The sequence below is a fragment of the Heteronotia binoei genome, chromosome 10 (genome assembly GCF_032191835.1).
Source record: "Heteronotia binoei isolate CCM8104 ecotype False Entrance Well chromosome 10, APGP_CSIRO_Hbin_v1, whole genome shotgun sequence".
NCBI classification, from domain to species: domain Eukaryota; kingdom Metazoa; phylum Chordata; class Lepidosauria; order Squamata; family Gekkonidae; genus Heteronotia; species Heteronotia binoei.
In genome coordinates, this window is record NC_083232.1 from 63,957,814 (window position 1) to 63,984,056 (window position 26,243).

At 41.9% G+C, this 26,243-nt stretch overlaps 1 protein-coding gene across 1 annotated transcript in view; it reads right to left on the minus strand.

Annotated features, from left to right (window-relative positions):
- The window catches only part of THRB (thyroid hormone receptor beta), a 259,087-nt gene that overhangs the window by 135,617 nt on the left and 97,227 nt on the right, over nt 1–26,243 (minus strand). Inside the window, exon 3 of the mRNA XM_060248793.1 lies at nt 24,078–24,115. The gene's annotated coding sequence lies outside the window, so the exon portion shown is untranslated. The remainder of the gene's footprint in view (nt 1–24,077; nt 24,116–26,243) is intronic.

Sequence of the window (26,243 nt, forward strand, 5' to 3'; positions counted from 1 at the left end):
TGTATATGATCTTTCATATAATTTAGCATACTATAAAAATGATTACAAGCGAATTTTTACCAATGGAAATTTGGGGATAAGGGGAACTGAAGGCCAATGAAATGTTAACAGCAGTACACTACAGTGGCTACTTCAGCTTGAAATAAAGAACACTCCTTAGAAATATTTACAGAATACATGTAAATAGATATTTAATTTTAAGGGTCATAAACCTAGCAGTTGCTGAAAGAAATAAATGTATTCCAAGTTTTCTCTTCCTTCCACTGGACTTTATTCTAACATATATGGGTATCTCAGTTCAAATCTTCTCTTGATCATCAAGATATAAACAGCTATTATGTGCTCATCCAACTGGGAGTCAAGAAAATAAGTAGAAAATTTTAAAAACGTAAAGCATTGTTTCAAAACAAGCTTAGCTAAAAAAATTGTGTGTGTGTGTGTGCTGGAAATGAGACAAGATTTAGAATGGTAATATCTAGAAACTTTGTTTTGGGTTGGATTGGGTTCAGGGCCAGCATGTGAGAGTAGGAGAGGTAGGCGGCTGCCTAGGTGCCCCCTCACCGCAGAGGCGGGGGCGGCACCCCCTCCGCATCCTCGTTCGCACTATTCCTGATCCTCCACATCATTCTTTCTTGGCTCTGAGCAATTGGAGCTGAGAAAGAGCAACATACCCCATTCCCACCCAGTCCTCTCCGGGTTCAGAGGGAGCTGGGTGGGGTGGGTGCCAAGCATTCTTTCTTGGCTCCGATCACTCAGAGCTGAGAAAGAATGACACACCCTCTGCCCAGCTCTCTCCAAACCCGGAAAAGGCTTGGTGAGGGGCATGCCGAGCATTTTTTCTTGCTCTGAGTGTTTGGAGCTGAGAAAGAGCAATGTGCCCCCTGCCCAGCTCCCTCCAAACCTGGAGAAGGTGGGGCAGGGGGCATGCCGAGCATTCTTTCTTGGCTCTGAGCGATCGGGGCCAAGAAAGAACACCATGCTCCCCACCCAGTCCTCTCTGGGTTTGGAGGGAGCTGGGCAGGGGATGCATTGAGCATTCTTTCATGGCTCTGATTGCTCAGAGCTGAGAAAGAATGAAGCGCCCCCTGTCCACTGCCCTCCAAACCCAGAGAGAGCTGGGCGGGGGGATGCACCAAGCATTCTTTCTTGGCTCTGAGTGATCAGAACTGAGAAAGAACATTTAAGAACAGTGCACCGGCGTGATAATGTTACTTCAGGGTGACGTCATCATGCCGTGCACAATTGGAGCCCACGGGGGGGGGGGGTTCTGCCTGGGGTGGCAGAACCCCTAGCGCCAGGGCTGATTAGGTTGGGTTGGAAAATTTGGCCATGTAGAAGTGTTTGTGGGGTTTTTTCCACAAAAGAGATCACTGCCTTACATTTAATTTTAAAAATGGCATACCAAGCTGAACCTGGATATCTTTTGAAAACACTGTTAACCATTCTATATGAACTCTGTGTCATGCTAAAATGACAATCTTCATACACACAAAATTCATGAACACATGTCTGTCCCAGGAACAGATTTGAAACCATCATGAGTGAAAGATAATTATCAGTCTACTTTTTCTTAATGATTCAGATTAATGGAGGTCTCAGAAAGCTGCTATGAAGCTGATGTGACTCTAGACAGATAAAGCATACCAAGGATTCCCCTGTCCTCTTATCAGCAGAAACTAGGAATGTCCCAGTCTGCTGAAAACAACTTCATTCTTGCATTGCATAATAATAGAACTATCTTAAACAGGATCACTCCAGTGTAAGCCAGTTGAAATCAATGGGTTTACAATAGAATAAGGCTGTATAGGATAGCACTGTGAAAGAAGGAATCCTGTTCTGCCTGGAACAATAATCTGATCAAGCAAACATAGGAATATAGTTATTTCATTATTTTTAATGAGACTTGTGGCTAAAATAGTAGTATATTCTCATTTAGCCTACTTTCAAACCTAGCTATCTCTTGCAGGGATAACTTTCTTAAGTTATCCCTTTCAAACCGGAGAGCCGGTTTGGTGTAGTGGTTAAGTGTGTGGACTCTTATCTGGGAGAACCGGGTTTGATTCCCCACTCCTCCACTTGCACCTGCTAGCATGGCCTTGGGTCAGCCATAGCTCTGGCAGAGGTTGTCCTTGAAAGGGCAGCTGCTGTAGGAGCCCTCTCCAGCCCCACCTACCTCACAAGGTGTCTGTTGTGGGGGAGGAAGGTAAAGGAGATTGTGAGCCGCTCTGAGACTCTTCGGAGTGGAGGGCGGGATATAAATCCAATATCATCTTCTTCTTCTTCTTCTTCTTCTTCTTCTTCTTCTTCTTCTTCTTCTTCTTCTTCTTCTTCTTCTTCTTCTTCTTCTTCTTCTTCAACTGTGTACTAGCACTAATCTACATCTCCCAACAGCTGCTGTCCCCATGTACAGGAAGACAACTAGGATAGTCTTGGTGTTAAAGGAAAGGGGATTTGTGTTTATGCCAAAGGCATACAGGCATGTACTTGAGCACTTAAAGGACTCCAAAGGAAGTGTCATGGGTCAGCCTGAGACAAGCAATACTGACAGATGATCTATGGCGTCTATAATATCACTCAACAGCCTATTCAGTAAAAGGATGGATATCTGTGCAAACTTTGCATCTTCATAGCAGAGCATAGAAGTAATGTTTGCAGACCATCAGTAGCACCAGTAAATGCTGCTGTCTTTGAGAACCAACAATGACAGTGTATGCTCTTCCACATGCAAGAGCACTGAGCATGTACCAGCCTACACTGATAATGACCAAACTACTTGCTCAGAAGCAACCTCCATTTTGTTTGTTGCTTCTTAAAGAGCAAGTGTGCTTTAATGGTTAGGGTCATGAACTAGGATCAGTGAGACCTGGGTTCAGATCTCTTCTCTGCCATGAATGACATTATTTAATAAAATATACTCATTTACTTTGAACACTGACTGCTCTGTACTAAAAAACAGAGAAACCTGAATGACTTCTACATGAGAAAATTACATTTTCCACATGTTTCTTCTGGGCTAATGCATATTTATTCACATTGCCTGAGTGGCCTCAGATACAAGCTACAAATGATTGCCAAATTATAATCTGAAACGTGGAACTTCAAGTAACAGCTCTAAAGTGTTGCCATCGGCTCATAGTAATTGTCTTTCAACTCTGGTTCTTGCTGCCTTTGGCACATTTTGTTGCTCATTAGATGGGATGGAGGCACAATTCAAACACAACAACTACATGGATAATGGAACTTGGTCAGGGGGAAAAAAGGGAAATTAGCAAGTCCTCCAAAGCTTCAGCTACAATCAAACATCACTTAAGAGGACCTCACAGATACAGGGATCTTGAGTTTTAGCTACCTCCCTGCCAATCACATTCATAGTTAGTGTTTCCCTGTAGCTATAAAAGCTGCAGGCATCCTTGTTAGGAAATAAAGATAGCAACAGAGGAAACGGCCTTCACACCAGCTACAGTTAATATTCACCTATCAATGAATGCAGTTTGCCTTTGCTATTATTGTGGGAAGGCAGAACCTGAATCAGTGACTGGAGAAGGAACATGGTTTGCCACAGCTACCAGAAAGATGAACCAAAAAGCATGATGCTATTTTATGTGTGATGGCTTTTAGGGAGTGGGGATGAAGCCTATAGAAGAGCCCCTTTTTGAACATCAGCAAGGGAGGGAAACAAGAGGAGGCCTGTCTGTTCTGCAGCCTACCGATCACCCACACTGCAAATGGGATTGGAATGTTGTTTGGCCTGCGGATGCTGCAGATCCTCTTTGACCAACATAAATAAATAAATAAATAACCTTGGCCCTGTACCACCCTTCCTCTCCCCTTACCAGCTGGGTCAGTATGGTCTCTTGAGGATGAAGCTGGGGTCAAGAGTCTCTGCCAACTCCAAGTTCACTCCACAAGTTCACAGTACCTCAAGGGGAGCCAAATCTGGAGTGGAGCTTCATTGCTGCTCCCCACACACCTGGTTGAGGCACACCCCAACTCTTCTTGGGTAAATCCAGGTGGGTAGCTGTGTTAGTCTGAAGCAATGTAACAAAGTTAGAGTCCAATAGCATCTTTAAGACCAACAAAGTTTTCTAGAATAAGTCTGAGAGAGCAGAGTTGGGCTCCAAACAATTTGCAATATCTTGCTACATTTAATTTTCATAAGCTTCCCCAGCCCACAGAGGTGTTAACAGTATTTAGCTTTTTATTTTTTGTTTTTCAGATGTTAAACTGTGCTACTGCTTCAGCTGTAAACAGAGAGTTTACATGGTAATACTGTGAACATGAATGGTAACTTGAATGTAAACGGAGTTGACTGCCATAATCATCCTCAATCATCATCATCATCATCATCATCATCATCATCATCATCATCATCATCATCATCATCATCATCTCATTATCGTCCTCCTCCTGATCCTCCTCCTCCTCCTAGTGGAGATAGGCTGATTTTTCTTCTGTGTACAATCAAGGGATGTGTTCTGGGTAAGCAATCTACTTGCAAGTTTGAGATCTGCAGTGCAATCCTATTCAGAGATATATCTGAATAGCCCTATTATGCTTCCAGTATATATGCAGGTACAGAGAGATGGGAGTTTTACTGGAACTGTGGTGGTCTACATTGTTGCTTCAAGATTCTGATGCAGGCTTAGCAGTTGTGTTGCCAGATTTTAGTTGCTTTATATAGGCTCCACTTTTGTGTTTTCCAAATATATGATATCACAAAGACACTGTGGCTACATTTAGACAACACATATAAACTAGGTTAACTCTCGCTTGTAGGAAGATTTGTTTTGTAAGATTTATACCTCCAGACAACACTTGTTTCAAACCAGAAAACCTTCAGTCTCTGCCCTGCACAAGCCATGAAGGAAGGAATTTGTAAGTCCAAGGACTTATTTGTTCATTCTTGTCACAAACAAACCAAGCTTTATTCATAATGCCTCAGGATCACCAGTAAAGTTTGTACCAAGGATACCCCTTGGGGGCTAGGAAGGTAGGCATCTGGTAGTGGATTAGATCATTAGGAATATTCAGGGACCAAAATATCTCTGGGACTGCCTCTCCCCATATATGCCTTGCAGGGCCTTTTGTTCTTGCTGACCAGCACTGGGTGACAGTCCCCAGCCCAAGGAACATCTGTCTGGCCTTGACCAGGGTCAGAGCCTTTTAAGCTCTGGCCCTGACCTGGTGGAACATGCTCCCAATTGAGAACAGATCCTTGCAGGATTTTTTACAATTCTACAGGGCCTGTAAAATGGATTTCATCTTGATTCATCACCCAGACCAGCATGGGATTAATGCGCCTGTTATGTCATTAATTGCTAAACTTTCAGTTAGGGAACCTAGATTTTTATGTATTGAATATTTTATTGACTATTTAATGTTTTAAATTATTGCTGTATTGTGTCATATTGTGAGCTGCCCTGGGCCCACTTGCAGGGTAGAGTGGGATATTAAGCAAATAAATAAAGGGGGGGGGGGTATGTGACAGGTGTTTTGACCACATGGTAACTTGCCTGCCTGGTGTGAAGGTTTCAGACATCATATGGTGTCTAGATAGGTTGATAGAAAGCACTGGGGAGGAGTCAGCAGTCATGGGGCACACTGGTACCAATGACATTGGGAAATGTAGTTGTGTTGTCCTGGAGAAAAAATGTAGGTTACTAGGCAGAAAGTTAAAGGTCAAAACCTCAAAGGTAGCATTCTCAGAAGTGCTGCCGGTTCCAGAAAGATTGGCACATATCATGGGTCTCAGTGCATGGATGAGAAAGTGGTGCTGGGAAAAAGAGTTTAGATTTCTTAGATACTGGGAACTTTCTTGGACAAGCAAAACTTGTACAAAAGAGATGAGGTTCACTTGAACCAAAAGGTAGCCAGGCTGCTGGCAACTAATATAAAAAAGGTGTCAAAGCAGTTTTTAAATTAATCTCGGGGTGGGGAAAATGACAGGACTTGGGGAGTCTCCAGTTTGAGACAAGGTAGTCCAAAGGTAGTCCAAAGAGCCCTGTGGCGCAGAGTGGTAAAACTACAGTACTGCAGTCCAAACTCTCTGCTCATAACTTGAGTTCAATCCCAGTGGAAGCTGGGTTCAGGTAGGCAGTTCAAGGTTGACTTAGCCTTCCATCCTTCCGAGGTTGGTAAAATGAGTACCCAGCTTGCAACGTCACCCCAGAGTCGGAAACAACTATGCTTGCACAGGGGACCACCTTTACCTTTTTTTTTTTTAGTCCAAAGGGATGATTTTGTAAACAGGATAATACTGATAGGAGTGTAATAGAATACCTGGGAGTGAGGGCACAGTGATGGCTGAGGGCCATGTGTGGTGACTAAGGGACAGAGGAGGCAAGAGTTACTGAAGAAGGAAACACATTATAGGTGTCTATATGCCAGTTCTAGAAGTCTCCAAGTCAAGATGGGGGAACTGGAGTGCTCAATGTTCAATAACAATTTAGATATAGTAGGTATCTCAAAAACATGGTGGAATAGGGAAAATCTATGGAATACAGTCATTCCTGTGTATAAGCTCTATAGGCAAGACAGGGAGAGATGGGTTGTTGTTGCTGTTGCATTGTACATCAAAAAGGGCATCAAATCAAATAAATTATAAAACATCAGAGGAATTAACTCCCCAACAGAAACAATATGAGTGGAAATACTGGGCCCTAAAGGTTACTTAAAAGTGGGGGTGTACTATTGCCCACTTAATCAAACCCTCAAGACTGATCTTGAGATGCAGAAGGAAATGAGAGAGATTTAAGAAGCTCAATTACTTTTGAGAGAAATAAGAAGCTCAATTACTTTTTTGCTCCTGTGTTCACTGTGGAAAGTGTGGCACACATACCCATGCCACAGCCCCTATTTTCAGGAAGGGAATCTGAAGAACTGAGTCAAATTGAGGTGACCAAAGATGAAATTCTAGACCTACTGGGGAAATTAAAAACTAATAAGTGTTCAGGTCCTGATGGCACATACCCAAGAGTTTTCAAGGAATTCAAATGTGAGATTGTTGATCTACTAGCCCATAGATTTAACCTATCACTAAATTCAGCTTCTGTACCAAAAGACTGGAAAGTAGCAAATGTGACGTCAGTTTTTTAGAAATGGATCCAGAGGAGAACCAGGAAATTACAGGCCAGTCAGCCTAACGCATATCCCAAGTAAAGTTGGGAGTGAGCAGTGAAGTGGCCAAGTTTGCAGATAACACTAAATTGTTCAGGGTGGTGAGAACCAGAGAGGATTGTGAGGCACTCCAAAGGGATCTGTTGAGGCTGGGTGAGTGGGTGTCAACATGCAGATGAGGTTCAATGTGGCCAAGTACAAAGTAATGCACATTGGGCCAAGAATCCCAGTTACAAATACAAGTTGATGGGGTGTGAACTGGCAGAGACTGACCAAGAGAGAGATCTTGGGGTCATGGTAGATAACTCACTGAAAATGTCAAGACAGTGTGCAATTGCAATAAAAAAGGCCAACGCCATGCTGGGAATTATTAGGAAGGGAATTGAAAACAAATCAGCCAGTATCATAATGCCCCTGTATAAATCGATGGTGCGGTCTCATTTGGAATACTGTGTGCAATTCTGGTCACCGCACCTCAAAAAGGATATTATAGCATTGGAAAAAGTCCAGGAAAGGGCAACTAGAATGATTAAAGGGTTGGAACACTTTCCCTATGAAGAAAGGTTAAAACACTTGGGGCTCTTTAGCTTGGAGAAATGTCGACTGCGGGGTGACATGATAGAGGTTTACAAGATAATGCACGGGATGGAGAAAGTAAAGAAAGAAGTACTTTTCTCCCTTTCTCACAATACAAGAACTCGTGGGCTTTCGATGAAATTGCTGAGCAGTCAGGTTAAAACGGATAAAAGGAAGTACTTCTTCACCCAAAGGGTGATTAACATGTGGAATTCACTGCCACAGGAGGTGGTGGCGGCTACAAGCATAGACAGCTTCAAAAGGAGGTTAGATAAAAATATGGAGCAGAGGTCCATCAGTGGCTATTAGCCGCAGTGTGTATATGTGTGTGTGTGTGTGCATATATATATATATAAAAAAAAATTGGCCACTGTGTGACACAGAATGTTGGACTGGATGGGCCACTGGCCTGATCCAACATGGCTTCTCTTATGTTCTTATGTTCTTAATTGTTACAAGCATAGAGGGACAAAGCTTGCTGAGGGAAAATCAGCATAGCTTCTGCAAAGGGAAGTCCTCCCTCAGCAACCTTTTGGAGTTATCTGAGAAAGTGAACAAGCAGGTGGACAATGGTGACCAGGTAGACATTATATACCTGAACTTTCAAAAGGCTTTTGACGAGATCCCTCACCAGAGACTACTGAGTCAATTTAGCAAACATGGGATAAGAGGACAGGTTCTCTTTTGTATTAAAAACTGGTTAAATGACAGGAAGCAGAGAGTGGAATCAATGGACAGGCCTTGCAATGGATTCAAATAAGCAGTGGGGCTCCACAAGGATCAGATTTGAGGCCAGTATTTATTCATTGATTATCTGGAACTAGGGGTGAGTAGTGTAGTGGGAAAGTTTACAGATGACACAAAATTATTCAGGAGGATGAAAACCAAGGTTGACTGTGAGGAACTCCAAGAGGACCCTCCACAAACTGGGTAAGTTAGCAACATGTGACAAATAAAGTTCAATTAGGTTAGTGTAAGATGATGCACCTTGGGACAAAAAGAAATCCCAACTTCAAGTATAGGCTAATCGGGGACTGCCTTGTGAGATTGAGGAGAAAAGATCCTGGGGCTGTAGTGGATAGCTCCTTGAAACCCAGTGTGCTGCAGTGGCTTCTTATGTTCTTATGCTCTCTCACTCAAAGGGTACTAAATTCTGTAGCACTTTCTCTGGATTTTTCACTCTTTGGGGAACTGAGGAACACATAATGTCTCATCTTCCATTATCAGAGAGAATTTTAAGAAAAAAACTGAATTTTTGTGTGTGCAGTGCGTTAAAATGTAGCCTTATTCATCATTCTAAATTAATAAAAGCATTCCTTTCACTGACATTACACAACCTATTATTGGCCTTCAGCTGCAAGAATATACCAGAAGCAATGGTCTTATTCGAAGAGAAAAACGTAATAATACCTACCTTTCAATAGGAGGATGAAGTGCACTGAATGTGTATAGTTAGCTTACCTCAAGTTAACTCATTCAAGGTTGCTGACTGACCTGAATTCTAAGTATTATGCCTTCCAGAGCATCCTACTTCCACAAAATACAATGGATAACCCCAAAATCTTGCAGAATTATTGCGTTATGGACAATAAGGAAATATAAGACAATAAGGAAATAAGGAAATATAAGACAATAAGGCTGCCCTGAGCCGCCTCGGGGGGGAGGGCGGGATATAAATAGAATGAAATGAAATGAAATAAGAAAGGGGAAGAGGAGAAAAATGCAGTAGCAAATACATACTGCAACTGCATTTATCTTCCAGCTTACTGATCAGCAAGCCTTTATGGAAATACGGGGGGGAACCTGCTATTCTACAGAGAAAATGCAATTGTGTGGTGGTTTCTCCTACTGTATCATCTGCATTATGGTTTTTTCTTACAAGTACACAAATCCAGAATGTCAAACTGCATTATTAACAGCTTTAGCAAGGCATGCCTAATGATCATATTTGAGCCACAAGTACATGAAAGGTTCATGTGATCTTGTATTTCAGCTAGGAATGTGAAAATAATAAGTTGATCCTCTAAAAGCATAAATGAAATCCAGGAAGCTTCTGGGATGAAATGCTATGCTTCTGCCAGTGCAGACTAATGGGGGCCCAAGCACATGTTCAGAAATGTGGCAAGGAAGGCCAAACACATAGAGGACGAGGCTCTAACCCCTCAAGTGCAACAAGTGCAGAAGTGTTTTAGAAAGTCAAATAAAAGCTGTAGTTGTACTAGTGAACTTCTGGCTTCCCCGCATCACATGTATCAAAAACTCTGCAATCCATCTCTGCTTACTTAGGGGGGACATGGAAGTTTATCTTGATAAGTATATGGCTGCAAACCTGTTTTTGCCAAGACAGTAAAAATACAAGCCCGGGCACTTACAAGGGAAAACTATTGGGTAAGAGGGGTGCTTAGGCCCTCCTGCTTTTGTGAAACTTCCTCTGCAGAATTTCCTGGCTTTTGATAAGGTTCCACATACTATCCTTGTTGACAAGTTGGTAAAATGTGATTTGGATCCTGTTACCGTTAGGTGGATCTGTAACTGGTTGACAGATCGCACCCAAAGAGTGCTTCAGAATGGTTCCTCATCCTCTTGGAGAGGAGTGACAAGTGGAGTGCCTCAAGGTTCTGTCCTGGGATCTGTTTTGTTCAACATCTTTATCAATGATTTGGATGAAGGAATAGAGGGAATGCTTATTAAATTTACCAATGATACTAAATTGGGAGGGGTTACAAACACAAAAGAAGACAGAAACAGGATACAAGATGACCTTGACAGGCTGGAAATCAATAAAATGAATTTTAACAGGGATAAATGTTAAGTTCAGCATTTAGGTAAGAAAAATCCAATGCATGGTTACAGGATGGGGGAGACTTGTGTTAGTAGTAGTATGTGCGAAAAGGATCTAGGGGTCTTAGTGGAGCATATGCTGAACATGAGTCAACAATGTGATGTGATGGATTAAAAGGCAAATGCCATTTTGGGCTGTATCAACAGAAGTATAGTGTCCAGATACGTAATGTGATGGTGTCGCTTTCACATTACGATGGTGTCATAATGTGATGGTGTCGCTCTGGTAAGACCTCACCTGGAGTATTGTGTTCAGTTTTGGGCACCACATTTTAAGAAGGATATAGACAAGCTGGAACAGATCCAGAGGAGGGCAACAAAGATGGTGAGGGGTCTGGAGACCAAGTCCTATGAGGAAAGGTTGAAGAAGCTGGGGATGTTTAGCCTGGAGACGCGGTGGCTGAGAGGTGATATGATCACCATCTTCAAGTACTTGAAGGGCTGTCATATAGAGGATGGTGTGGAATTGTTTTCTGTGGCCCCAGAAGGTAAGACCAGAACCAATGGGTTGAAATTAAATCAAAAGAGTTTCCGGCTCAACATTAGGAAGAACTTCCTGACGGTTAGAGCGATTCCTCAGTGGAACAGGCTTCCTCGGGAAGTGGTGGGCTCTCCTTCCTTGGAGGTTTTTAAACAAAGGCTAGATGGCCATCTGATAGCAATTAAGATCCTGTGAATTTAGGGGAAGGTGTTTGTGAGTTTCCTGCATTGTGCAGGGGTTGGACTAGATGACCCTAGAGGTTCCTTCCAACTCTATGATTCTATACACTTGGATTCACTTCTGATTTGAATGGCGGAAACCACTTTAGAGTGAACCAGGGTGGGAAAGCATTTATGGGATGAACAGTTATTGGAATGACTTCCTGTTGACTCTCCTGCAAATGTCCTCTCCCCCCACCCTTCCAGGTATTAGCAATACAGAGGTTAGCAGGGTTGCAGGAAGCCTCATAACATCTAGTACTGGCTTCAGGCACAAAACTGCATACACTTTGACTAAAAGATGTTGGAAAAGGCAATGCCTGGTATACAAAAAAGAGAAGAAGACCCTGTAGGGGGCAGCAAGAAGATGACTATATAAGATAGTGAGGTCACCACCTTCTCTCCTGTTGTCATTCCTTGTCTGTTTCCAGATTACTACTCTTAGGGCAATTTCCTCCTTCTTCTTGAAAGTGCTGCACTCTGTCCAACCCTCTCTCTCAGTTAGAGGTGTAGTTAGGAACTTATCTATGTCTCTTCTCTTTCCTATCTATGTGAATTCCTAAATAAACATTTATCTACTCTTTAATTGGGTTGTGCGCCATTGCTCTGCCAACAAGAGAGAGTTGGTTTTTCATGCTTCTCCATGGTCTCCCAGCCTCCTCCATCCACCAAGACTGAACAATTAATGTGAATGCATAATAAACAGAGAGTTAATGTAATGGTATACTTTAAAAAAAAAACAGTATTTGTCAAAACAATTGATATGGCCTTCACTTTCGGCAGAAGTTAAAAGCTAGAAATTTCCCCATCTGAGATTTGTAAAAGTAGAAGAGGCACGGTTTTTCAGAAGAGATCAAACCTGACCTTCGGATTTTCAAAGACTGGTGGTTAAGAAAACAAGACAGCACAATAGATTCCTTCCCTAGCACTAGAGATGGCTGGGAAGAGAGAAAGATGTAAGTCATTCAGTGAAAAATAGCACCAAGAAGCCTGCAAACAAAAATCATTCTTTGCTGTTCCTCTGAGCAAATTAGGATTCATGCTTGTACTTAAATTTTAGAACCTCATAACTGCATAATTGATGCAGTCATAAGCATGGTATCCTTATAACTGTCATCATATCTACATTCCTAATCACAAAAATAAATCATATTTTAGATTCCCCAGATATCCTCAAAATGACAAACACAATAAAATATAGAATTATAGAGTTGGAAGGTACCTCCAGGATCATCTAGTCCAACCCCCTGCACACTGCAGGGGAGGGGGAGGTGACCCAGTTGCACCTGGGAGAACTAAAGCTTAACAAACACAACAGAACACGAGAGAGAGAGAGAGAGAGAGAGAGAGAGAGAGAGGGAGAGAGAGAGAGAGAGTAGCAAGGCACAGGAAACCTCATAACTTGAAAAAAAATTGTTGGTCTTTAGGTGCCAGTGGACTCAATCTTAGCTTTACACACACAAGAGATGGGAAGGGGGTGGGGGGAGAAGAGAGACAAGAGGAGGAAGCAGACCCAGCTAATATCGTGAAAAAAATATTGTCATCAGTCTTTGTGTGCCACTGGACTCAACTTTAGCTTTACACACACAAATGATGTGTGGGAGAGGGAAGATGGAGGCAGGGGGGAGAGGGATGAGAGGAGGAAGCAAACCCAGCTTATACCTTGAAAAAACATTGTTGGTCTTTGTGCCACTAGATTCAGCCTTAGCTTTGCACACATACAGACCCATGGTAGGAAGGCAAGGGGAAGGTGAACCCAAGTAATGAGGGGGTGGAATTTGCATGGGAAAACAGAAAGTAGCTGATCACAGCCACTAGGAAGAAGCCAGTGCGCCCATCGCCCTGTCAACCCCAACAGTAATCTTTAATGGGGGAGGGGGATTGTGAGGGGGGGCACTCTACCCACAGAATGGATTAAAGAACTTGGAGGGCCAGTTCCATCCCATGGGTTATATGTTTGACACCTCTGATTTAACAATTAAAGCCATACTAATGGCTTATAGCATACTATTTTTTTTCTAAATTTCACATAAACTGCTGGCCATTTATAAGACAGATTTAGTATAAGACAGCTTCATGTGTTAGTGAAGGATGATGGAAGAGAGGTTTCTTTTTCATACCTGGCTCCCCCAAACTGAATTTAGTCCCCATTAACGAATAGGCCTTGGACACGTTTCTAGTCTATTTTTCCTGCCAAACATGGTAACTATTTTGGAAAGTCCTCCTCTGAGCATTTGCCTGGTCTCCTAACCTTCAGGTGAAAACCTTTTTATATGTCCAGGGCTATTTTAAAATTTTGCTCTGTTTCCGTGGTATTGCATATTTTTATGAGCACTGCTTTTATATTAATAGATATGGCTTTAATACTGCTAACTTTTCTTCTTTCCATCGGTTCCCAAGACTATAAAGAGTCCCTGTTAGTGAAATAGGTAGCACTGGTTTAGCTGGAATACAGTTCCATGGTCTGACAATTAAAAAAAACAGCTTAATGAATTCTTGTAATAGCTACATCTAACCTTCTTTGGGCAATTTTTTTAAAAAATCATATTTGTAGAGAGTCTACTTCAGTTAAAAAATGTTCTGTTAATAGAATGATGACTAAGCACAAACTGATGCAAAAATGATGCAATTCCATTTTTTAAAAAAAACAAACAAACATTAATTGGATAACAGATTTTTTCCTCAATGTTTTAAATACTATTCCATTAAATAATGTTATTTAATATTATTTTAATGTTATTCCAGGAGAGGAGCATAGCTTTTAATCCCTCTGTAGAGGCTCTACACTTCTACCTGACTTCCCTGGATGACTTGCTTGCTGCATGCAGCTGTGTGAGGAAGCTGAGGCAGAAATGTGTCTCTTTTGTCTCTCCAACATACTTTAGGTGGGACATGGGAGCCTGTTTTGGGTAGCTTGCCACCATCCTTGGCTGTGTTAATTTGCCGCTTGTACCTGAAGCCACCCAAAAGGGATTTACAAGGAATTCATGCAAAGCTCCATAGACAAATAGCTTTTATTACTACGAGGAACAGTACTTACAAAAGAGTTCTGGGTACAGCTAAGTAAATAAAAGAAGATGAAAGAAAGCTTACAGGCAAGAAGAAGAAGAGTTGGATTTATACCTTGTCCTTCATTCAGAGTCTCAAAGCGACTTACAATCACCCTCCCTTCCTCTCTCCACAACAGACACCCTGTGAGGTAGGTGGAGCTGAGCGAGCTCTCAGAGAACTGCTCTTGAGAGAATAGCTTGGAGGAACACAAGGTCACTGACCCAAGGTCACACAGCTGGCTGCATATGGAGGAGTGGGAAATCAAACCCAGCTCTCTAGATTAGAGTCCACCACTCTTAACCACTACACCAAACTAGCTAGGTGAAGTGACAGTACCTGAACATCTGGTCCAGCCTCAGGGGGAGGCTGGATGCTTGAATGTGCACATCCATAATCACACCAGAATGAAACAATTCACTTGTCCCATTTCACCTCAGACTTGCCAATCCACCTTCACCTCACACACAAAGGGTCAGCTCCTTTTTCAGACCCCCACCCATGTGGGTCTCATAGGGTATTAGCCAATCTCGGTACTACATTTAAGCCCAGAACACAGTTCCTCCAATCGAGAAGCATTAACACTTCAAAGAGAAGTGTTTTCCCTTTGGGTTGTAAAAACCCTCTCTATCCAGTGAAGTGTATTGGTTCCCATACTCTGCCTGTATATCTCCCTAACTGTCACAGAATCAGTCTTTTGTCCTTCATTCCACAACCACTTTCTACGTAAGGATTTTGGAGAAATGCTGATATCATCAGAACTACTATATTTTGGTATTACATCATGATTTTCTTGAAAATGACTAAATCTTAAATCATTAGCAAGTAAAGACCACTGGGGTGGAAAGGGAAAGACCACTGAAGACATTTTTAGTTTTAACTATAAAAGTTTGTGATTTTCCTTATATGACCTCTCTGGAATATTGCCAGAGCTCAGCTCTTGTTGGCATTTAATCTGGGCATAATCCCCAAAATCTCTCCTACATTGCTAGGTTGCAGGGTACCATACACAGTCACTGGGCGAAGGCTTATGATGAAAATACTGTTTTCAGCTTGTGTTGTTTCTTCTGTCAGTTCCAAGTATGGTAAATGATTTGCTTATTTTTTTAAGTGTCGTATACTGCAAATATGTGTCATTTAAAAATAGAAAACACAGCAAGCATGATAATCTACACACAAATTCTTTCCTTTTTACATCTCAGATGAGTCATGCAGTAGCCTTTTTGTCATTAGAAATAATACCAGCAAGGTTTTAGAAAACATTTCAAATTGCATTCTTTCTAAAGTGCAGCTCCATACTTTATGTAGCAATTAATACATGCACGCCAGTATTACACCAGAGTTCCCTACAACAAACACATAAATGAGAATCACAAGCCTACATGTTTAACACCTATGTGCATTTTGAAAACACATCTGAACCCCTATGTGCATGGGGACAGTCAGGATGGTACAATGGTTCAAATCCTGACTTGCCATGAAACTTACTGCATGACACCTTGGACCAGTCACTTAACCTACCTCAGAAAGCTGTCATGATGATAAAGGGAAGAAGGGGTTTTATACATTAACCTGAGCTCCTAGGAGGAAGGATGGCATTAAAGTGCACTAAACAAAGTAATGCTCATCACAGGAATACATTTGTTTTCTGCATAAAGTACTGAATTGCTTGAATGCATGTGCATTCTTTGGCCTATATTCTTTACTGGGATGTGCCCTGTGCAGCCCTGACCTGGATAGCCCGGGTTAGCTCGATCTTGTCAGATATCAGGAAGCTAAGTAGAGTTGATGTTGGTCTGCATTTGGATGAGAGGCAAGCAATGATGCTTAGAGAGGCAACAGTGGGACGGCTACTAGCATCCTGGCTCCACTGATGGACCTCCTGATGGCACCTGTTTGCCACTGTGTGACACAGTGTTGGACTGGATGGGCCAATGGCTTCTCTTATGTTCTTAATGGCAAGCCACCTCTGAACATACCTCATGCCTTCAAAAGGGGTTGCCATAAGTCAGCTGCAACTTGATGACAAAAAAAAAAAGCCCTCTGCAATTCTTACTTCCTATTGCCTCCTTTTCGATAAGAGTGTGATTTGGTAACTGGGATGTCAAGTTACAGGACTGAGCATGTGTGGTTTGTTTATCAGATTATCATTCCACATGAAAGATACAAATAGCAAAACACAACTGATTACATTTTTATAGAAATAAGAGCTAGAGGGCTCATTTAGATGTCATGCAATTCGCAAAAGCCTCTTGATTACCCAAAGGGGATTCTCTGTCTTGGCCAGACATCAGTGGAACATAAAAAGGCAATCTGTGAGTGGCTGGCAAAAATCAAGAAGGAAGCTTTCATGTCATGGCAGGAAAAGGAACATTTGTAGATACTCGACTTACCTCCTTTCTTGTTTTTATAAAATCTGATTTGGACTAGAAACAATTTCTGTGCCCACATATGGATAGAGAGCTAACAGTGCAACATTCTCCAAATGTTCATACAAATTTATGGCCGCTAGAGAAGTTAAATTATTCTGTGCAAATTCAGGACAAAGCTGTCCAAATTCAGGACAAAGCTGTCCATTGGTATCTATTGGTCATAGATACCAATGGACAGCTGCAAGATTTTGCTGAATTTGTTCTCCACTTTACTCATAGGTACCCAGAGGTGTAAGTTTTTGCTTGAATCAACAGACAAGAGCCAAAGGATCTTTGTCCTTCAGCTTTCAGCCTGCAGGTCATTGCCTAGAGCTGGGTAGAAGATTGGCTAGCAGAAAGAGAAAAGACCTGCTTGGCACTCAGAAGCCTCTCCAATTTTTCCTGTTCGTGTTATATTTTTTTCTGTATCATTTTCTGCCTTCTGGGTCATCACTGGGGAGAAAAGACAGGTATTAAATACCCAGATTAATATCAAGGAATGTGAGGACCAGTGTTCCCTCTAAGCTGAGTTAGCGTAAACTAGCTCACCGATTTTTAGCCTCCAGTTCACACATTTTTGTCTCAGCTCAGGAAAATTGACCCCAGAACACATTAATTTATGCAGTAACCCACAACTTTAATGCCAATAGCTCACAACTTTGATACCAGTGGCTCACAAAATAGAATTTTTGCTCACAAGACTCTGCAATTTAGAGGGAACATTGGTAAGTAATTCCTTTTTTTTGCATGTAGCTGGAAGTACCCTGGATGTGACTGCACTCTGTAGAGAAAGGGTTTACTAACACAAAGTTTATGGGCTTCAAAGCACACCAATGTGCAGTCAAAGTACACCGACAGAACTGAGAAAATGGTAAAGGTCTGAATTCCATAGTATATCAACACTTCCACAGTCAGTCCAATTGAGCTTATAACTCTTTGTTGCTACACATATACCTTAAAGGGGCTATTATTAAATTAATGCTCTTTTTATTATTTTCTTGTATTGTACCACTTTGCAAGCCACAGCAACCAAGTCTCTAGAGAGGTGATATTTAAACCTTATGAATAAATATCAAGAACAATTTGCAAGCATTAGAATTTAGTTCATGGCATTAAAAATTGCTAAAGGAAACACTGGGTGCTTGTGGGAAGGTTTATTGTGATTGCATACGCCTCCATTATGAAGGTATGCTTCTTTTTTCATGAGTTTTGTCTCTTTTTTCCAGAGTTTTGCCTCTTAGGTACCATGCTCATTTAAACAGGACCCAAAGTGCCCAACAATACTGCCCTTGATGCTGGTCCCATGCTAGTTAGATCAGAGAACAGTAATAAGCAAAAATGTATTTAGTGGAGTACCACAGCACCACAGAGGATGACGTTAATGGATAATCTCTGAAAGGGAGATGATAACTTGTGCATTACATAGCGGATACATGTGTCAGCACTGACCCCCTCACAGCAAATATGACAAAACCCCAGACACCCGGTTCCAAAATGGATGAAGAGTTGAGAAAGAAACTTCTCTACCACAATACTTGTATTTTTTCAGCAGAGGAGGAGTAGTAGTAGTTGGATTTATACCCCAGCCTTCCTTCAGAATCTCATAGCAGTTTAAAATCTCCTTCCCTTCCTCTCCCCACAGCAGACACTCTGTGAGGTAGGTGGGGCTGAGAGAGCTCTTCTTTGAACTGCTCTTGAGAGAACAGCTCTGAAAGAACTGTGACTGGCCCAAGGTCACCCAGCTAGCTGCATTTGGATGAGTGGGGACTCAGACCTGGTTCTCCAGAATAGAGTCTGCCACTCTTAACCACTACACCACACCGGCTAGACAGAAGATCCCTAATGAGCACTGCTCTGTCAAAGAGGTTATTCTTTCTTCAAGTAACAAGCCATGCCTCCTTTGGGAATTAATCGAACAATAAAGCCAGCACAGCCTGATTGCCATAACAGTTCACAAAAAACAACATTTCTAGATTTGAGCCAGGCCTATAGATCCAGTGGTGGCTACCTTTCTCTTTCAGACGCACAGGATACTAACAGAACAAAGGCAATGAGCATCCATTGTTTATGTACCCAGCATCTAATATATGAATCCTAGTAACAGAGTACATTTTATCTCTCTAAACAGTACAATAAAGAATAAATACTTAGGAATATACAAATAGCAAAACACAATTGCAATTATTTGCATCTGTCTTGCTAGCCTTGGACAAGCGGTCAAAAGGATAAGTATTTTAAAGCATTCTGCGCATCAAAAAGATGCTATAAAATAATAAATGATGTACAGTAACTCTGCACTTTTGCCCTTCATGTCTAAATAAGTGGTCTCTGAAACAAATTCCATTTAACTTGTGACATAATTGCTATCAATTCTGTTGGTTTAGTGCAAATAATAAACAGGTTCTGTGACCAGTTTCTTTCAACCTCTGCAATATCTCCCCTCTCCCCCCCCCACACACACTGTATGAAAGACATGAGGTTGCAAATAACGGCCAAACAAATGCCAGCAACAACTACCTCATGCACCGCTGCTTCCCAGCTTCTGAGTCTAAGCTTACTAACAAAACTGAGTTCATTGCTCGGCCAATCCCATCAGCCTCTGAGAAGAAAGAATGCTTTGCATAGCCTACAGCAGCTATTGTTAGATGATCCAAAAGGAGGCATTAGAAACGACTTTCTGAAGAAGTCTCAATCCATTATTGTCCATGCAGAATTAGGTCTGAATCAGAAAGCCTCATTTTGAGGAAAACCAAGGTAATATGCAGCATGTTAAACTATAGACAAAAGTATCATGTATTTTAACAGCCTTGAAGACACATTCTGTTAAAGTGTTAGTTTCTCATTACACATTACACAACCCTTGTGTCTGCCTTATCCTTTGTAACTGCAAGACTGCTCCTGGCCTTGCATTTGGCTTCCTCTTTTTAAAAGTACTGAATAATGAGTGATCAAACGTGAACAATTATTTGCCCGTAACTGAATGTTAATTGCAAAAGGATACCTGTGTCCATCCATCATAGCAAACTAAAACAAAAGCCCAGTGGCTAATACTGAAATAAATGTTGTTGGACTCTAAGGCGCCACTGGACTTAACTGTCAGCCAGTAGATGGTGCCATTATTTTTAACTATCCTCTAATTACTACTGTCCTGACTCTTGGAAGCTAAGCAGAGTTGATCCTGGTTAGTATTTGAATGGGAGACCAACAATAAATTCTAGGGTCACTATGCAAAGGAAGACAATGGCAAACCACCTCTGCTGTTAGTCTCTTGCCTTGAAACGCTACAGGGTCACCATAAATTGGCTGTGACTTGACAGCACTGTACAACTGGTGCATATGGTAACTGGCAGGGGTTCTTTTGTAGGAAAAGCCCAGTGGGGACTCATTTGCATATTAGGCCATACCCACTGATGTCATCATTGTTTCACATAGGGATGTTTGTAGAAAAAGCCCTGCAGGATTATTTGCATATTAAGCCACACACCCCGATGCCAAGCCTGACGGAACTGAGTTCCTGCGCATTCCTGCTAAAAAAAAAGCCCTGGTAACTGAAAACATTGAGGGGACTTGTTGCTTTAGAGTTTAATTGCCCTTACTATGGTTGCTTGCCAGAAGTTTTACTTTTGGTACCCAAAACATCAGCTTTCACAAAAAGAACATCATATAAAAAATTAACTATTTGTAATCTCTCTGGGAGGGAAGGCAGCATGGTACAGCTTGATCTTCTCAAATCTTGGAAGCTAAGCAGAGTTAGTACTTGGATGGGAGAAGGCGATAATAAACCACCTGTGCTTCTCACCTTCCCTGAAAGCTCCTTTCTGGGGTGGCCATAAATTGGCTGAGACTTGACGGCACCTTACACACACACAAATATATCTCTATATTTAATGGTAAAAATATAATATAGAAGTATTACTCTTTTGGATCCAGTTTGGCAAGGAATTTCCTCATTAATCAAAGCAAACAATCAGGGAATGGTGTCCCTGCTCTTGTCAGCCTCTTTATATGAGTATGCAAGGCTGGTGTAACTTCTCTGTTCTTTCCACCTATTTTTAATAATAATTAAGTGTGTCAAGTCATGGCAATGCCTCATGGAGTTTTCAAGGCAAAAGATGAGTAGAGGTGATTTGCCATTGTGTTCTTCTGCATGGCAACCCATCTTCTTTGGTGTTTTCTCATCCAAGTACAAACCAGGGCAACTCTTAGCTTCTGAGCCCTGATGAGCTCAAGCTAATTTAGGCTATTCAGGCTCTCCACCTACCTTACAGGACCATAAAAGAGACACAAATGAACAGAAAGCATGTTAATTGTATAATGTGTAATGAGACCCTAAATTCTCCTCCAATGCATTAATATGCCTTTCAATAAGACACAAGCAAATATTTTCCAAAAGCAGTGAGCTACAGGGAGATGGGAAAGCATCAACACCCACATCTCAGGCTCTCACAATACCCCACTTCTTCCATCTTTAATTTGTTCACTTTATAGGAGAACATGTGAAATGAACATATAAATAGTGATTTTCTTCAAGTTCATTTCTTCAAGATCATTCCTGAGGATTTTTTTTAGTTGCCCCCTCCCCCAGTCAATAACTGTGACTCTGTTTCAGCAAATCCAGATTTCTTTGTCCAACACAGTACTTTTGTTGCAGGGACATCACATATTTGGAGCATTTGACCCACAATATCATATTATGTGGAAATGTGTGCAGGCTAGGAAACCGCAGCAACACAGCTGCAGGCAAATGTAGGCAAGGCAACTTTATCTTCTCATATGGCACAGCTAAGAGCCACTACCATACCTCAACAATTATCTCCTCACACTCCTCTTGAGCCCCTACCACATTCAGAAAAACACAAGGTAGTTGGTCAGATGATAGATGTTTCTTTCTAGTATCCTCCAGCAGCACCTTGCCTGCTCCCTAGACGATCAGGGTCCTGGGGATTTTGTAAATTCATTCCCTGTTGGTAGAGTGCCTCTGCAACAATCAGGACACTGAACTGATTAGAACAGTAAAGAAAGCTTTATTTAGGAACTAACAACCTTGACAGGAAACAGAAGCAATAAACCTAGCCACGTAACTAGCTGAGAGAGTTCTAGACTATTCTAGAAGAAAAGTTTAAGAGTAACATTTTGCAATCAGCCAAGGGGGGGGAAACCTTTCAGAAAGAAGATACTCCCTTTACAGTCCGATCTAGCTAGAACTTGCTGCCTCCTGCAGGATCTTTCTTCCTCTTCTTCGTATGCAAGACATTGCTATATTCCAACATTTCTCCACTGGTAGCCTTGCTTGCAGAGATATTTGTTGGCAGGTAGATTGGAGCTAACACATTTTCTAAGGATTATACTCTGCCAACCAATGAATGGACAGACATGGACTTTAACAAAATAATATTAAATGGCTGGGCTTTGGAAAGTCACACTATTCAGTTGGAGGTAGGAATAGAGAAACAAGTGTGGTTGCAGAGAAGAAGTAGCCACAGCAAAGCAAACACAGCATTTCTACAATTTTCCCGTGGTTTAACTGATCATTTGGTTAATTCCCTGTAAAACTACTTGGACAGAAAAACCACCCTGAAGCTCATGAGCTGGACTCCCTCAAATACGGTATGTCAGAATGTATGGCGCTATTAGCCTGGGGGAATGAACATTTCTTGCTGTTTTCAAGAACCATTTGCTGTCAGGAGTATAAGGCTCTTGTCATTAATCCACACCTCTTACTTGTAATTAGTGAAATCATTAGCAGGCATTTCCTGTTTTAATTGCTCTGTTCACTGTTAGTTGAAGCCTGAAATATTCTGAACACACCAGGGCAATGAAAATTTAGAGCATGTATTTCAAAATTAAGAACTCCTTCTGTTAAATATTTCAAATCTTTTGTAGTCACCCAATGAAGAAGGGAACTAATTGGAATTTCATTTCATTCTGTTCCACACCTTCATATTCTGGGCTCTCATCAAGAAATTCAGAGTGGCATACATGTTTCTCTCCCCCACCACCACCACCACCATGTCTGGTAAATTGGACTGAAAGAGGGTGGTACCCCCAGAGTCACCTAGTGAACTTTGGTGTCCATTGCAGATTCAAACTCAAGTGTATCTGATTCACGTCCAGCATTCTGACTACTAGGCCACAGTGAAGGTTCAAGCCAGATGTGTGTTGGGAGTTCCATGTGCATAGCTCCCAGTGTTTTTTAAAACTTGATTGTGAGGTGTGTGGGAACCAAAGCCAGATTAAGACATGACATGTGGGAATGGAGGTTAAATTTAATCTCTCTTGTTGTTTTCCTGATCTGAAATGGTCTGGGTAGCTGCTTTTTGTCCCAATGATATCTACTCATAAATAGCATCCAGTGGGACACACAGAGGAAAATGCCATGGGGGGGAAGTCTAAGAATCCATCCCCCCACAATCTCAATCTGAATTCCTCCCACCATACCTGACTTAATAAATTCACTGTAAATTCTGAACACAAAACCCTTAGGAGACATCTTGTATGGCCCTAGCCCTGGCTCTTCACTGTGGGTGCTTCCATTTCCTGGTCAGTTCCTATATCCCTAATTCCATTTTTCTCCTAGATTCCTATAATTCATCTAGTTGTACATATTTCATGTCCAGTCTGGCATGCAGCTAACAGGACTCACAGCCTCATGTCATCTTTTGAATATCTGAAAAGTCCAGAGCTAGTGCTGCAACTAGTCATTTTTTATACCAAGGCAGCCCAATTCTATACACACATCTCTCCCTCCAAGACGGTGGCCTCGCTGACCAATCTCACTATGTCTCTAAGCAAACTGGAATTGTCCTTTGTGGCTATCATCATAATATCTCTAATTATTCCACATTGAAAAGAAAACATGATATAGTTTTAAAGGATTTTAATGGCTAACAATAAATCTCAAGTCAGGGCACCTCACCCTAGTTACACAAAATCAGCCTTAAGAAATTATCATGAATACTACCTATGTGGCTAGAATTGCAAAGGGCAATGCGCAGAGATTTGATTATTTCAAAGGCCTAGTATGGGGGGGGGGGGGGTGGCAAAATGCCATCAAGTTGCAGCTGACTTATGGTGATTCCAGCAAAGGGCTTTCAAGGCAAGTGAGAAGCAGAGGGGCTTGCCATTGCCTTCCTCTGCAGAATCTTCCTTGGTGTCTCCTATCCAAGTATCAACCTTACTGAGCTTCTGAGATCTGAAGACCAGGATATTCCATGCTGCCTTTCCTCCCCTAGTATCAACAGAATATGAAAATAGTTCTCTTCCTGCCTATAGTATCTCTGGTTCTATGAACAGCCAGCCCTCCTAGACTGTGGAACACCATCTTAAGAAACACTTTCCAAACTGGACACTTTCTTCTATTAAGGCACTCATCTGTTGGTCACTTACTTTGATCAGAAAGCTGAAGTGCTGGAATCCCTTGCATGCTGTGGAGAGAAAACAAAAAGTTATGATTAAGTACTTGCGTACATACCACTTTCTGTGGTAAATAATTTTAATATATACTCATTTGTGAAATATAGCTATCCTCTTGTGCTTAAAAATATATATTTGTAAAACCCAGACATTAACAGAGGAAAAAGGAAAGGAAAGAAAAGATTTTGGTAAAGCATCAGAGACTGACTGGTTTCTTCTAAGACAAGAAATTCTTGCTCAACTTTAGATTTTGCCTGGAATATTTATTAGTGAGTATCATCAAAAAAGCTAAAGAATGGGGGCATCACATTTACTACTCATATGCAATCTGTCAAGTCGACGGATTCAAGAATGAGTCAAAGTTGATACTAAGACTACATTTATTGATAACCGGTACTCTGGCGCAAGCCTCTAGCTTGCTAAGAATGAAACCAATACATTGATACATGGGTTTTAAGATACACTTCAAAAACATTCCTTGGGGGAGTGGGGTTCAGGAGGAAACATTCACACATAACTACCAGATACTTTCTCAGGCGATAGCTGGCCTCCTGTCCTTGTATTATCATGCAAGGATTCCTCCCACCTCAGGCCCTGAGAAGGCGCTGACTATTTCTTTCACACAATTGCAAATCAAAATAAGAAAAGGGGGGAAGGGAAGTAACTAAGAGTAGAACATTAGCAGCAGTGGATCCATTATGATTTTAACCAGGCCTGATACTTAGGCCAAGATCCCCCAGTCTTTAGTCATAATCAGTCGATCTTGACATACTGCCCCCGTTAAGCTGACCTTCTCGGTCTCTGAGGGTGCTTAGTTAGAAACTTCTTAATCAGATCAGGGGCTGACATCTTTTTCTGCTACCCACTCATTTTCCCTAGGAGGGAAATGCTTCCATTTAATTAGATAGTACAGCTTTCCATGTTTAATCTTTGAGTCCAGGATTTCCTGGATCTCATGGTGACTTTGATTCCCCATCTGGATAGGTTGAGGTGCTTCCGGCCGAGGATGCCAAGGGGAACACCCAGGGTCCTTCTGAAGAAGACTGCAATGAAAGACAGGGTGTACTTTACTAAACATTTTTGCTAACTCCAGCTCTACTGTAACTTTATTTATCACCCTTTTGATCTTAAATAGACCCAGGTACTTATATGCCAATTTTTTGGACGGTTGGTTAAGTGGAAGGTTTTTTGTGGACACAAATACCGAGTCCCCTACTTTGAAATCCCAAGCGGGGACATGGCTTTTGTCATATTGTTTTTTGTAAGCCTCCTTGGCTGCTTCCAGGTTCTCCTGTATTTCCTTCCAACTTTTAGTCAGGGTGCCCCACCACTGATTGAACGGGCTTGGTTCCTTCTTTGTGCCTCCTCCTGGGAGCAAAGGGAGGGGTTTTCCCACATATCCACTCACCTTTTGAAATGGTGAGGCTTTAGTGGAGCTGTGAACGCTATTATTATAGCAGTATTCAGCGAAAGGGAGGAGATCCACCCAATTGGATTGTTGATGGTTGATGTAACACCTTAAATACTGCTCTAATAACCCGTTCATGCGTTCCGTCTGTCCGTCCATCTGCAGGTGGTAGGCGGAATTCAACCCCTGCTCCATGCCCATTAGTTTGCAAAACTCCCGCCAGAAATTGGCAACGAATTGTGGGCCACGGTCGCTAATCACCTTGTCTGGAATTGAGTGTAGTTTGGCTACATGGTTGAAGAACAAGTAAGCCAGTTTCTTGGCGGTGGGGAGTTGGGCGCAGGGAATGAAGTGGGCTTGTTTGGAAAAAGTGTCCACTACCACCAATATTACTGTTTTGCCATGAGAGAGCAGTAGCTCCACAATGAAGTCCATGGAGACTATTGACCAGGCTCTAGAGGCGGTCTCCAGCAGTTTGAGCAATCTGGGGGGTTTCCCCCCCTTCTTTTGGCCATTATGCAAATGGGACAAGTGGTCACAAACTCGGATATATCCTTTTTCATGCAGGGCCACCAAAATTGTCTGTTAACCAAGTGCAGGGTCTTAACATACCCAAAGTGCCCAGCCAGTTTGTTGGAATGGCAGAACTGTAGCACTTCTGATCTCATGGTCTTGGGAACGTATAGCTTTTCTCCCTTGTACCATAGCCCATCCTCCTGTTTCTGAATTTC